We start from the raw sequence: 14,709 nt of genomic DNA on the forward strand, positions 1-14,709 counted from the left end.
CAGTCAGGTCTTACACAGTGAAGTAACAAGAAAATTGACCTCTCCCTCTTGATGGGCCGTAAAAGGCGGCCATAATTAAGGTGTTGTGGGCCGCTCACTCTGCCATGCCACCCAGTACAAAGGCCCTGCTGAACTAACAACAGCAATGCCATAGGCTTCAGACCATGGGGCCCTCTTATTGTACATCATAAAACAAATGCACCTTATGCCCCTTTCCATACTCTACCCTTCTAAAATATTGCTTTCACTCACAGAATACCCCCGAAGGACACCCAGCCTTTAATAATACCTTGCTGATAACTCCAGTGGCCCTTCAACCAGAGACAGCCGGGAAGGATGTATTTTGACCTTTCTAGTGGTTAGCTATGAGAAACCGGCCCCAGGGTACGATCACAGGACACGGAACTTCACCACAAGTCCTTGATTGTTTGTTTGATTAATCTAATCAATAGCAAATAAACATATTTTTTTACATTTGTCGTGATTTTTATTATATTTTCCAATAGCTCAAACAAAAGAAGCAAATGATTTCAAACGTGTAGCTATGTCTGTTAGCTGAAACAAAGTAGGTAATGAGATATTGATATCATGATGGCTTTTAATAAAAATTCAAATATTCAGTTAACAATTATGTACTTTTATTGAAAAATATAAAACTCGATTCACATCTTGTTGAAATTAAACTGGATGTTCATCTAGACTATGAATGAATGAATGATTTAACTTGATAACGTACATGACTCAATCCAATTGGGGTATGTCGGCGCAGCAACAGTACAGTAAGTATAGTAATGAAGTACTCTGGTAGAATGGTTTTAAAGTAAGTTTATTTCCACACAAAAAGTGCAGCCAACAATCACTGCCAGCAAAGGAGAGCTCTCTGTCTAACCGCCTTTCTTGGATCCACCTGAACCTTCTATCCCACACCATTCCACCGAATCCTGCTCCTCCCAGGTTCCAAGATGCAGGATATAACACACCTCCCCCTTTGGCAAAAATATATCGACAGAAATGGAAAATAACAAACGTAATTAATCTTTAAAACTAATAAACAAACTATATAAAATATTAAATACAATATGTGAGCAGAACATAAATAAGAATATCTAATACAGTACATCAACGTCACAAAGCATGCCATACAAATATACATCCAGCTCAGGGCATGCTATTAATTTATACATTTAATAATTGACATAGTCTGAAAATTTCGCAGATGACTATTTGGTTCTTGAACTTTTTCTTAACACATGTTCAACCCCCATAGAATTCATTCAACATTTTAGAGCATTTTCAGATCCACTCAACAGCACCCCATTATTACATATTGGCACATCCATGAAGACATTACTTTCATCCATTCTCATAGAAACCCCGCTCCATATCATTTGACATAGAACACAAAGATTTCTATAAACACAGACCCTGCAAGTATTCCACATTTTTCCTCCTTGAACATTCACAGCATTATCATAAACCTCGGGAACCTCAATTGGATCTGACCATTTGGGTAACTCTTTCCCTGATACTAATGTCTTCCCGATATGAACCCAGTGACCTCGACAAATTTAGGTTTTCCTCTGTACTTAGTCATAACATTCCTCTTCTTTTCTTCATAAACTTCCACACGTTCCTTAATCTTTTTAGAATCACTATCTGCATCTGAATCTCCTTCACAATTTTTTTGCCACTACAGAGACAACTTGGTGCCACAAAGTAGTTCAAAAAGCAGGCACCCTGGTCCAGATTTTGGCATTGTACGATATGACAATAATGTGGCCTGCAAGGCTTTCGTCCAAGGTAATCCACCCTTTCAGGCCAACGGAATAGACTCTCAACAGCTCGGTTAATTTTCTCAGTCTGACCATTGGACTGGGGATAATAGTTGGCAGTTTTCTTATGCTTTACACCACATCATGATAAATAGTCTTCAAAAACCTTACTAACAAACTGTGGTCCATTGTCAGAGATCAACTCGTCTGGTAACACTTCTCTGCAAAAAACATTCCCCAAAAATTCAATGATGGCTTCTATAGTTATTTTCTCAGTCATCTTAACTTCCGCCCATTTTGAAAAGTAATTCACTAAGACAATGGCAAACGCCTCTTTTTCTCGGAACGTACAACAGACCCAAAGTATCCTCGTCCGACTTTTTCCATTACCTGGAGCAATCTCAATGGAAGAGGATTCAGTAACACACTCTTTCACCGATTTGTCACTGTTGGCACACAAATGACACCCTCTCACCAAATCCTCTATCATACCATCAGTACCAGGCCACGGGTAAAGTTCACAAATGAGCCTCTTACTGGCTGACATCCTAATATGTCCTTCATGTCCCACATGGAAAATGTCCTTCCTTAAACCAAAAGGTGGCACAACTCTATTACCCCATGTGAGGGTGCGCTTATCGGGAGCAGGGCAGGGCACACCAGATGCTCCGGGGATTTCGTGCCGCGTAGGTAAATGACACCACACACTCAGCTAGTGCCGGAAGTCTCGCCCCGTGCAGGCGCTTCCCTTTATTCACCACGTAGGCCACGCCTGGCCTGCGGATGACGTGCGGCGGCCCAGTCACGACTGGACCGCTAACCATTACATCCCTATCCAACTCAGTGTCTGAAAACAAACAGTTCAAACAGTTTTTGTGACGGACACACAGGTCTGGGGTACCTGTGCAGATTTGCAGGTGCGTTGGTCTGACATCATCAGCAAGCAAAAGTCCCGCAGGCGCTGGTTCGGAAGGGGATTTGGTCGCAGGTTGTACCCCTGAGGACAACTCCGCAGCCGCGGGATATCGGGGGTCGTGCCATTGGAGGAAGGCTGGGGGATGGTGAGATGGTAGCCTCCTGTGTTCCCCTGTCTCCATCGCTCCCAGATACTCTGCTTGGGTCTTCTTGCGCTGTGATGGTCGGGCCACTTGGTTGATTTTTGAGGGGACTCGTCAGGTGTTCAGCCGGGACTTCCTTGAACCATGAGATGTTTCGGGACACCTCTTCACTTCCTCTCCGTGCAGTTAGCATGGTTCCGTTGTTTGCAGTAACTGTCCAAGCCCCTGGCTCTTAGTTTGTTCTGAATTTCCCTCCTGGGCGACAGTCCCTCAGGTGGACGGTGGTCCCTGTTCGGAGTGTCCTTGGTGCAGCATGGCGGCGGAGGCTTACTTGTTGGTTTCGACGCGTTCTCCGGTCTTGCGTCTCCTCGGCCTCAAGAGGTGGAAACACCCACGCTGGACATGTGGGAAGAAAGTCTCTTCTCTGGCCATAGAGCATTAGTGAACACGGGCTACTCTGGGTGGTGCAAGGGGGAGTGCTCAGGTACTCTCTCAGGAACTCGTGAAGCCTCTTCTCTGGATCTGTTCAACTACTGCTATGCGGAACATCTTGTTCAGTCTGCGCATGAAGCGTTCGACATCGCCATTGGCTTGTGGCCATTGAGGCGTGACTCACTGGTGATGTATCCCTCACTGTAATAGGAAGGTGGCAAATTCTGCTCCTTGAAATGGTGGTCCATTGTCACTGCGGATTTCGTGGGGAAACCCAAAAATGGCAAATATCTTTTCCAGGACAGGGCCCACATGATTGAATGCGGTGGACACGACAGACTCCACTATGGGGTATGTCGAGAATGCGTCTACGAGCACTAGCGTGTGTTTCCCTCCGGGGAAGCTCCCGAAGTCTATGCTCACTTTGGACCACGGGACTGTGCACGCTTCTTCAGTAATCACTGGGATCGGTCTTCCTGGGGCACTTGTCAGTTGGCATGGCGGACAGTGACGGACAAAATCCTCGACCATCTTCTCGAGTTCTGGGAACCAAACCTTTTCTCTCATCCGTGCCTTCATCCTCGTTACTCCCTGATGTCCTCCGTGGGCTAACTGGGTTGCCCTGTGCTTGAGGTATTACCAGCCTCGATCCTCTCAATAGGATTCCGTCCCCTGTTGCGCTGAGTTTGTTCCTTATTCGCCAGATCTTTGCTAGGTTTTCCCAGTCTTCCGGGCTCCTGGGGTTGGCTTGGCGAAGGTAATTCATCCATGACTCTTCTTGGATGGCTTGTACGGTTCGGACATACACTGCGTCAGTGGCAGCAGCTTCCTTGATATCGTCCAGGGTCATGGTCTGGGGACATGCAGCCATTGATACCAGGTGTAGGTATTGTTCTGCACCTTCGGTGTCTTCCTGTGTTTCTTGCGGAACGGGGTGCCTCGACAGGAAGTCAGCGGGGTTCTTGGCTCCCGGCCGGTATACCACCACCATCTCGTATGGCTGCAGCTGGACTGCCCATTGCTCAATTCAGGGAGGGGGGTGCAGTGCAATTCCTTTGAAGAGAGGGACGAGGGGCTGGTGGTCAGTGACCATGGTGAATGGCTGTCCCGTTAAGTATAGATGAAAATGGCTACAGGCCCATTTAATGGGCAGTGCTTCCCGCTCGATCTGAGCGTATCTTGTTTCGGTGGGCGTGAGTGACTTGCTGGCGAACGCCAGGGCGGCCTAGTGGCCGGGTTTGTGTTCTTGGGCCAGCACTGCTCCGAGCCCTACTGGGCTTGCGTCGACGAGCACTTCCGTTCTTTTCGCTAGATTGAAGTGTGCTAGCGTAGCTGTTTCCAGGAGGGCATCTTTTATGCCTTGAAATGCCTCTTCTCTCTGGCCCCATTGCCATGTAGTGTCTGTTCTGGTAAGGGCTCTGAGCGGCTCTGCCCGGGTAGCTAGTCCTGGGATAAACCTCCCGCAGTATGTGGCCATACCCAGCAAACTTCGCACTTTTGTTGGTGTTGTCGGCGCGGGGCGTTCTTGATTGAGTGTGACTTCCTCGGGTTTTCTTGGATGCCTTCCTAGTTGATCACATATCTGAAGAACTCAAGGCACGGTTGGAAGAATTGACACTTGTCTCTGTGCAGAGTTGCTCCGTGTTCGCTGAGACGTTTTAAGGTGTTGCGGAGATGTCGGTGGTGATCAGCGGCAGTTGCTGAGTGAATCAAAATATCGTCGCTGATGTTTAGCACTCCTGGTAGCCCTTACAGCATTTCCTGTATTGTGTTTTGGAATACCTCTGCCGCTGAGGACATCCCGAAGTTGAGCCTTTTGTATCTTCGTAGCGCTAGGTGGGAGCTGAAAGTGGTGATGTCATGGCTTTCTTCTGACAAAGGGAGTTGGTGGTATCCTGCATTTAAATCGATTTTCGAAAACCACTGTGACTCGTTGACGTCTGCAATGATGTCGTCCATCGTTGGTGTGATATGGCGTTCCCTTCGGATGGCTTTGTTCGGTAGCCTCATGTCAATGCAGAGGCCTATGGCTCCTGGCTGCTCCGGTTTTTCCGCTATGACCATCGGGGACACCCATGACGTTGGCCCTGACACCTTTTCAATGATGTCTTGCTCTTCCAGGGTTTCCAGCTCATTCTCCACCAGCGGCCGTTGGTGGAATGGCACCCTTCTGTGTCGTAGAGCGACTGGGGCAACCGTCTTGTCAATGTGTGACTTGATGGGTTCGCACTTGATGCCTCCGAGTCCTTGGAAGAGCTCCGGGAACTGACTGAGTAGCTCTTCGACTTGGTGGGTTTGGTTACTTCTGGCAAATGAGACGAGGCCCAGGTCCTCTGCCGTGTGGCTGCTTAGTAAGGTGTCTGCCTCCCTGTTGATTACATGGATCGTTGCCGTGACTTCCATGTCATCTGCTTTGATGGGGACTGAAATCTTCCCTTTCAACGGAAGGGGTGTGTCCGCCCCGTAGGCATAGATTTTGGTCTTGGACGGCGTCACTGGAGGGCATGGCCGCAGACGGCGATATTGTTGGAGGCCCATTACATTCCCCGTCACTCCGGTGTCGATGACTGCTTTTATCTCTGTCCCTGCGACCTGGATTACGCACGTTGGCTGGGGCCTGCGGCGGTGCTTGAGCTCACGTGCGAATGAGTTTAGGCATACTTCTTTGTCATCTTCTTCTGAAGAGTCTTCAACTGGCCCCTGGTACCTCGGCCTTTCCTTTGGGTGTCTTCGGATGGTGTTGCTTCTGTCACTGACAGCTGTCGCACTGCCCACGTTGGGGGTCTCTGGTTCCGGTAATCAGGGCCTCTGTTTCATCTTCGACACATGGTGGCAAAGTGGTTCGGTATACCACAGTTGGTACAAGTCTTTCCTTGTGCAGGACAGTCTTTGGCAGCATGTGGTTCGTGGCCGCAGTATATACATCTCAGCTTGGACGTGTCCGGTTTTGGTCTCCTGAGGGAGTCTCCTTTCGGCTTGGCTCTCAGGGCATCCGCCCTCTCCGTCTTGATGGCGTCGGACCGACCCTGGGGCTTGATAAGTGCCTGGTTCATCTCATTCACTCTGGCTGCAGACAGGTCGTGTGACCTCGCCAGTATCAACATGTCTTCAAGCGCGATCTTTGGTTGGCATAAAATGAGGCCTCTCAGCGTCTTGTCTCAGCTTCCTTGGATAAGTTGCGCTCTGATCTCTTTTGGTGCACGTGCAGGCGAGTTTGCGTAGTGGGGCGTAAAACGTGTCCATGGACTCTCCTTCCCTCTGGCGGGCTTGACGCAATTTGAATTGTTCAAAATCAGGGTTCAGTTGTGGGTCAAAATGGGCATCCAACGTGGTCACCGCTGCATTATAGTCAGTGGCCGCACCTGTGTCACGCATCCTCGTCACCAGTGTGAGGGCGCACACCGGATGCTCAGGGGATGTCACGCCGTGTAAGTGAATGACACCACACACTCAGCTAGTGCCGGAAGTCTCGCCCCCGAGCAGGCACTTCCCTTTATTCACTCCGCAGTCCATACTGGCCTGCGGATGACGTGCGCGGCCCAGTCAAGACTGGACCGCTAACCATTACACCCAAAAACAAAACCCATCATGCAATTAAATAATTTCTCACTTTAAAAATACAGCAGTTTCTCCACTCAATTTCTGCTCTTCTGGCCAGCCTTTACTCAAGTTGTCAGATACCAAATTAATTTCAACATCCTTCCTTAGTTGACTTTCCCAGACTTCCCACTGACCTTGATGTCCTCAACCATAAATGCCACTTCACAATCATCCTCTGTTCATTTTCAACAGACTTCTCAGTTAAAGGTAACCGTGACAGAAAATCTGCGTGAACATTCAGTCTTCCAGGCACATATTCAATTCTAAATTGATAATATTGCAATTTTACAGCCAATTGTGCCAGTCTAGCTGTCAAACACCTGCCCCCTCCAGGAGAAAGAACATATACAAGTGGATTGTGATAAGTCCTTATCACACACAACGATCCCTTTTGAAACGGTCTGCAGCAAAGGTCATGCCAATATCTTTTACTATCATATAATGGTTTCTTTCCGAATCTCTCAATTCTCTGGAGGCATATGACACCACATAATCCTCAGATCTTTCTTTCCGTAAAAGAGTGGCCCCTAAACCATAATTACTGGCATCCCTAGTAACTATACAGTCCATTCCTAACTCAAATGATTTAAGGAAAGGAGCGTTGACCAGTTCTTTTTTCAGATCCGCAAAAGCATGATTCTTTCTTAACAGGTCTCATAAAGTCTGAACTTTAGAAACGTAGGGGCAGATTTACAAATCTCTTGCAACACTTTAGCGCCGCCATTGTGCCACTTTTGTGAGGCAGCGGCAGCGTAAAAAATGTGGCCAATTCACAACGTGATACATCTAGGGAGATGCATCACGTTGTAAAGCTCTGCATCACATTATACCTGCCTCAGGTGAAACGTGAGCAGGGTGGGCATCCACACGGAGGAAAGTCACGTAAAAGTGACGCTGTGAAATGTACAAGATTTCACTGCACCACTTCTAGGATGACACTGGGTAGAAACCTTACGCCTGCTAAAAGCCGGCGTAAGGATTGATGCAGTGTAGTGAGAATAGGCCTCAACATGCATTGCTGGAGTTGCGTTATGCTTGCGGCACAACTCCAGCAATGCGTGACTTTTACCCCAACAGATGCGTCAGAATTTCTGGCGCATCTGTCAATCTTTGTGTCATGGTGCACCATATTGTAAATACAGTGCTTCCATGGTGCCACAAGGGTTCTGCAGAATGGCGCACGGAAGCTGATGCATCTATACAGATGCGTCAGGTTCTTGTAATAGTTGTCAATAAATTTAGAGTAGAATCGGTCAGACCCTAAAGTGATAGTAGATGTTCCTTTGTTTTTGGAACAGGGCCATCCTCTACAGCCTTCATATGATTTTGTTTTGGTTTAAAACCATTTTTAATGATACAGTGACCAAGATATTCTACTTCCTTACACTTCAATCTACATTTAGATTCCTTCAAAATTAAACCCTTCTGGTTCAAACGTTGAAGAGCCCTCCTTCTCATCCCAACCATGCACCAAAATGTCGTCTTGGAACGCTATGGCTCCACTGACACCCTCCAATGCCTCCTTCATTAATCGCTGGGATGACCGACGCTGCACTGGTTAATTTGAAATGCAATCTACAGAATTGAAACATTCCTTCTTCAGTGACGAATGTATTTAGATGGCTAGACTCTTCTTGTAACCCAATCTGGTGGTATGCACTGGCAAAGTCGAATGTGGAAAAAACTGTTGCTCCTGCCAGAGTATAGACTAGATCATGTAAATTGGGCAATAGCTGCCTGTTAATCCATATTTCGTTATTCAGACACCTAAGATCCACTCTTAAACGGAGATCTCCTGAATGAGTCAAAGCTATAACCGCAGGTGAAACCCATGGTGATGATTCTATCAGCTGGATCGCTTCCTTCTTGCATAAATCCTGAGGCATTTATTTCAATTTGACTCTGTAAGTAAAAAGATTTTTTTTAACCATATGCCTGGTGGTGTTGGAAAGTGGATTCTTGGTAGGGGCGAATGTATATCTCCCTCTGGCAATAAGGCCACTAACACAGTATAGGGCTCAGAATAGGTCTTAGAAAATTATTCCTCTGCTCAACCCTTGATAATTTGGCTGCGAGCAGGCAGGCTTAACTTCAAAGACTGGTATGTAAAGCATTTAAATACACCAATTCAGTAAATAATTACGACACAATACACAATAAAAATATCTTTGAAATGACACCAAAACGACAAAAATCCAGTGTAGGGAACCGGAGATATGAATTTTAAAAGATTTAGCATTATCTAGCGCATGGGTACTCGCAAACATATTCCCAGGGGCCAAAAGGTTTGGTCACTAATAGGACCGAGGGCCGCACGGATACCAGCACAGAGTGGGGTTTAGTGGGGAGGTTGGGAGGGCATAATGTTGGTGCATATACATCTGCTGGATGAATTGAATTGCACAATGTGGAAATCAAAAACTCAGGCACAATCCCTGCTTTCCAGTTGACTAAATTTGTGTGATCATGGGCGATTGTCTTAATTTTACTTTCCGTCCTTTTCCTTCATTTTCACATACAAGAGGACTTCGAAATAGATGACTTCAGAAATTGCGCAGTACAAAAACTTCTCTTGTGTTACATATGATATAGTATAATGCAGGGGCAGTTGGTGCATGTGGGCAAAAGGGGTGGTGCCCTGCCACACAGGAGAGAAAGAGGAGAAGGATAAAACTCACAAGCAGCCCAGTGAAACGACTGGCTGCTCCATCAGGCACAAGATGTGTGTTGTTTTTTTTGTAACAGGGCATGCAAATGCACCTGTGCAGAGCGAGATTTTCACTCGCCCCTGAGGCACTAGTGAGAGTGCTGGCATCATTGAAGAGGTGTGGCCTCTTGTTAGTGCCAGTGGTTTGATCGGCACTTGGGCGATATGTTTGTGGTCCTGGGCGTGGCCAACTCAGTGCCATGGGTTTCAATGGTTGGGGGCAGGACAGACCAACACATTCAAGGCAGTAGTGGGTGGAGCAGGCTTGGAGAAAAGTCATGAGCTTCTCCCTCTTTTTTTTCTCCATTTTGCTCACTGTTGGTTGGACTTTGTGAGGGCCCGGGGAGGAGTCCAGGATGAGACTGCCTCACCGGCTCCTCCCCAGTCCTCCCTAACATCCAATCAGCAGTAAATAGATGTTCTCAAGGAGAAATAATTAGTTCTCGTTTCTTCCGTGAGTCTCTTGCTGCCACATGTGAAGTGCACCTAGAGAGTCCCTCTCTCATGTAGTGAGTCAAGTCAAGTCAGAGACTCTTGTATAGCGCACAAATCACCGCTAGTGAGTGCGCCCGTCTTGACTGTAAGGCCTACTGCTGTATGCACAAAGCTAGTAATGGCAGCATGTAGTGAGAGTGAAAGCAGTTTTAACGAGCCTGCTCTTAGTTCTGACGTCGGACCTGGACTTGGTTTCACTTTCACATTTCTTTCGAGACACAGTAAAAAGAACACATTTTTAAGGACCGGATGAGGTGATGAGCCCAGTAATGACAGAAGGTACAGTTTTATTACTTCCCTTTTTGTTTTTCGACATTAAAGCTGGCTAAAAGGGGCACAGAAATTTCTTACATCAGAAGGCGATAAGAATAATAGTTCTGGGATGAAATTTCTCTTAATGAAGCGGCATCTCAGCAGTTTACTTGACCTAGAATGGAAGTTAAGGTGCAAAAGGGTGCTGTCTGTGGAATGCACAAGACCTAGAACGTTAAGTGCACACATTCAAAATCGATGAGGTAATTACGCCCTACCACTTTAAAATTTCACCAGCCACCACTGGTATAATGTTCATGTATGGTAGCAACCCGAGGCACCCAAAGGGTGCACATATTAACTGACTTGCCTCTTAGTTTACTATTGGCAGTGTTGCCAGGATGTGCGGGAAGCATAAATGTTTCTAAATTCATGTTTGAAAACTCTCACCTTTAAAAGAAAAATACTTCTCAATGAGCTGATAGAATCTGCTTTATCAAGAGGAAAGGTTATTTATGTTCATGAAATACAGTTTTTGAATTTCAAATAGACTTTATCATATGTTTTTACGCTTGCTGCAAGATATCTTTATAAATGGTGTTCGTAAGGATAGCGTAGGGATAGCGAAGATAGCAGAGAATCGAAAGAAGATGCATCGCGGAACACAAACTACACTTACCACAGTCCTTAGGGGCGATCCCGCTGGTGTGTGAGTAGTGTGCAACCCCACCCCCATTTGTAATGTTACAACTCTCTCGAGCAGTTGGCTGACGAGCCTGGGACCCCGCACCTGCGCGCCTGAGTGGTACTAAACCTGGCAATATTTGGCAGCCACCGGCAACCCCAGAACACGGCCTAATCCCTGCTGATGAGGGGTAAATACCTCGAAACACGTGTCCAGGGATGGCGAAGATAGCGAAGATAGCAGAGAATCGAAAGAAGATGCATCGCGGAACACAAACTACACTTACCACAGTCCTTAGGGGCGATCCCACTGGTGTGTGAGTAGTGTGCGACCCCTCCCCCATTTGTAATGTTAAAGCTCCCTCAAGCAGTTGGCTGACGAGCCTGGGACCCCGCACAGGCGCGCCTGAGTGGTACTAAACCTGGCAATATTTGGCAGCCACCGGCAACCCCAGAACACGGCCTAATCCCTGCTGATGAGGGGTAAATACCCCGAAACACGTGTCCAGGGATGGCAAAGATAGCGAAGATAGCAGAGAATCGAAAGAAGATGCATCACGGAACACAAACTACACTTACCACAGTCCTTAGGGGCGATCCCGCTGGTGTGTGAGTAATGTGCGACCCCACCCCCATTTGTAATGTTAAAGCTCCCTCGAGCAGTTGGCTGACGAGCCTGGGACCCCGCACCTGCGCGCCTGAGTGGTACTAAACCTGGCAACATTTGGCAGCCACCGGCAACCCCAGAACACGGCCTAATCCCTGCTGATGAGGGGTAAATACCTCGAAACACGTGTCCAGGGATGGCGAAGAAAGCGAAGATAGCAGAGAATCGAAAGAAGATGCATCGCGGAACACAAACTTCACTTACCACAGTCCTTAGGGGCGGTCCCGCTGGTGTGTGAGTAGTGTGCAACCCCACCCCCATTTGTAATGTTAAAGCTCCCTCGAGCAGTTGGCTGACGAGCCTGGGACCCCGCACCTGCGCGTCTGAGTGGTACTAAACCTGGCAATATTTGGCAGCCACTGGCAACCCCAGAACACGGCCTAATCCCTGCTGATGAGGGGTAAATACCCCGAAACACGTGTCTAGGGATGGCGAAGATAGCGAAGATAGCAGAGAATCGAAAGAAGATGCATCGCGGAACACAAACTACACTTACCACAGTCCTTAGGGGCGATCCCGCTGGTGTGTGAGTAGTGTGCGATCCCACCCCCATTTGTAATGTTAAAGCTCCCTCGAGCAGTTGGCTGACGAGCCTGGGACCCCGCACCTGCGCGCCTGAGTGGTACTAAACCTGGCAATATTTGGCAGCCACCGGCAACCCCAGAACAAGGCCTAATCCCTGCTGATGAGGGGTAAATACCCCGAAACACGTGTCCAGGGATGGCGAAGGTAGCGAAGATAGCAGAGAATCGAAAGAAGATGCATCACGGAACACAAACTACACTTACCACAGTCCTTAGGGGCGATCCCGCTGGTGTGTGAGTAGTGTGCGACACCACCCCCATTTGTAATTTTAAAGCTCTCTCGAGCAGTTGGCTGACGAGCCTGGGACCCCGCACCTGCGCGCCTGAGTGGTACAAAACCTGGCAATATTTGACAGCCACCGGCAACCCCAGAACAAGGCCTAATCCCTGCTGATGAGGGGTAAATACCCCGAAACACGTGTCCAGGGATGGCAAAGATAGCGAAGATAGCAGAGAATCGAAAGAAGATGCATGGCGGAACACAAACTACACTTACCACAGTACTTAGGGGCGATCCCGCTGGTGTGTGAGTAGTGTGCGACCCCACCCCCATTTGTAAGGTCAAACCAAGGATCCAGGTTGGCACGCGGTTGAAGGCAGGCGGCTTGGCATTTGCGGTTGCTCCCGGTCACCTTTTCTTTGTTTGGACTTAGAAACGTTTACAGAGCTTTTTTGCTTGGGATCCCTCAATGCGCGTCACCAGGCTGAATTCAATGAGGGTTTGCCGGCCTCAGATTTCGCCTACTTCCGGTCAAACTCTGGATGTAGGACCAACTGAGCTTTTCAGTTGGACAAACCTGGACAGCAGGCCGACTCGCAGTTGAAGGCAGGCGGCTTGACTGGCCAGTTTGAGTCGGTCTCCTTATGGAGCTTTTTCCAAAGTTGCTCCAAAGTTCTCCAAACTTCTGGAACTTCTTCCTGAAGTTCCACAAAGGGTCCCAAAGTGTCTCAAACTCCCTCCATGGGTCTGGAATCTACAAGATGATCCTTAAAAGTTGGGGACTTCAGTTCTCACAATCCACTTGGACAACACCCTTACAAATCCACTGGTATTTCTCCAGGTTGAGGATTCTTGGTGGTGATGTTCCAGGTGAGCTCTTTTAACTTGCAGCTTGCAGGGAGCCCCCTCTTTAGTCCTTTTACAGCAAGGTAATTCACAGGGCTGTAATTATAGATGGTGCAGACGGTGCAATCTTCAGAGTTCAGGCCTTAGGAAATGCACATCAAACTTCTCAGTATGGCCCATCTTGCTTTCTTAAGTTTCAAGCAGCAGATCTGAAAGGCTCTTCCCCTCCCAGATACTTATTCCAATTTCTCTGTGTCAAGCAAGAGGTTACTCCTGGGTATCACCCAAATGTATGACCCCTTCCTGCAAAGTGTAGCCTATCTAATTTTTCCCAGAGTACACCAATTCTTCCAAATTCTTAAAGAGCTGGTTAAACACACCACTAGGATGGCTAATCTCCATAGTCTCTCCCCCTTGCATCTGCTCATTCCTTCTTTAAGCCTAGCATCTGGCTGGGTTCAAAAGAGTAGAGTTGTAAATGACACTGGTGTCTTCCCCTTCCCTTGAAGTCCATTGTTTACGACTCCTCCCCCTGCTCTGGCATTCCTGTGTAACAGAACACTGCCCTCCCAGCAGAGCTGGCCAACCCCAGGGGCTCTTTATCACCTCTTCAAAGAGGCCTGGCTAATCCAATTAACTCTGACCAATCAGGACAGACCACTGGGAGGCGGAATACGGGCTTACAAACGAGAAAGTCTTATAACTTCTTGTCTGTACATTTTCGGAGAAATTCAACAATATTATATAGTTGGATTTATTAACACCATTTTGGGAAGTCATTAAATTGTATTTTTAGCCTTCTCCTATCAGGGGTTAGTAGTTAATAACTTCTTGCCATGTTAACCTATGTGGTAGGGGATTTTGCAATGGGAAAAATTACTTGGGCCATTTTTCCAGCACCAGGGCTTATAAAAACATATTTTATAAGTACTCTGCCTATATCTACAAGACCCCCACCCCTGGAACACCTAGAGAAGACTTTAAGGTTTTTGAATATGTAATAATATTGCAGATCCTCCTTCCACAATGCTCCACCAAAGTCGATTTTGTGCAGCATTTTATCACAATATGGGGAGCGAAATGTGCAATTTCACTTAACCTAGGGCATTTAAAACTCATTTTATATGGGTCTGGTTTATAAATACCTGAGCTCCCACCACTGGGACATCTAGAGGAAACCCTGGGGTACCTAAGACACCCAAACATTGTAGGTTATCCATTTATAAGTGCCCCAAACACCAAAGTCAAGTTTGGGCACAATTCACGTTTTAAAGGCAGCCATGCAACACAGGGCACTTTTAAACTGACCTCAGTCTCAGCAGTGCACGCTTGCAAGTGCTGGCCTCTAAATTGCCATGTCCTACTATACACTAGGGACTGAGAGGTAGTTTC

At 47.4% G+C, this 14,709-nt stretch overlaps 1 protein-coding gene across 4 annotated transcripts in view; it reads right to left on the reverse strand.

Moving 5' to 3' along the window:
* Positions 1-14,709, reverse strand: part of LOC144767371 (uncharacterized) — a 270,245-nt gene that overhangs the window by 67,633 nt on the left and 187,903 nt on the right. The window lies entirely within an intron of this gene.

The sequence above is a fragment of the Lissotriton helveticus genome, chromosome 7 (assembly GCF_964261635.1).
Source record: "Lissotriton helveticus chromosome 7, aLisHel1.1, whole genome shotgun sequence".
NCBI classification, from domain to species: Eukaryota; Metazoa; Chordata; class Amphibia; order Caudata; family Salamandridae; genus Lissotriton; species Lissotriton helveticus.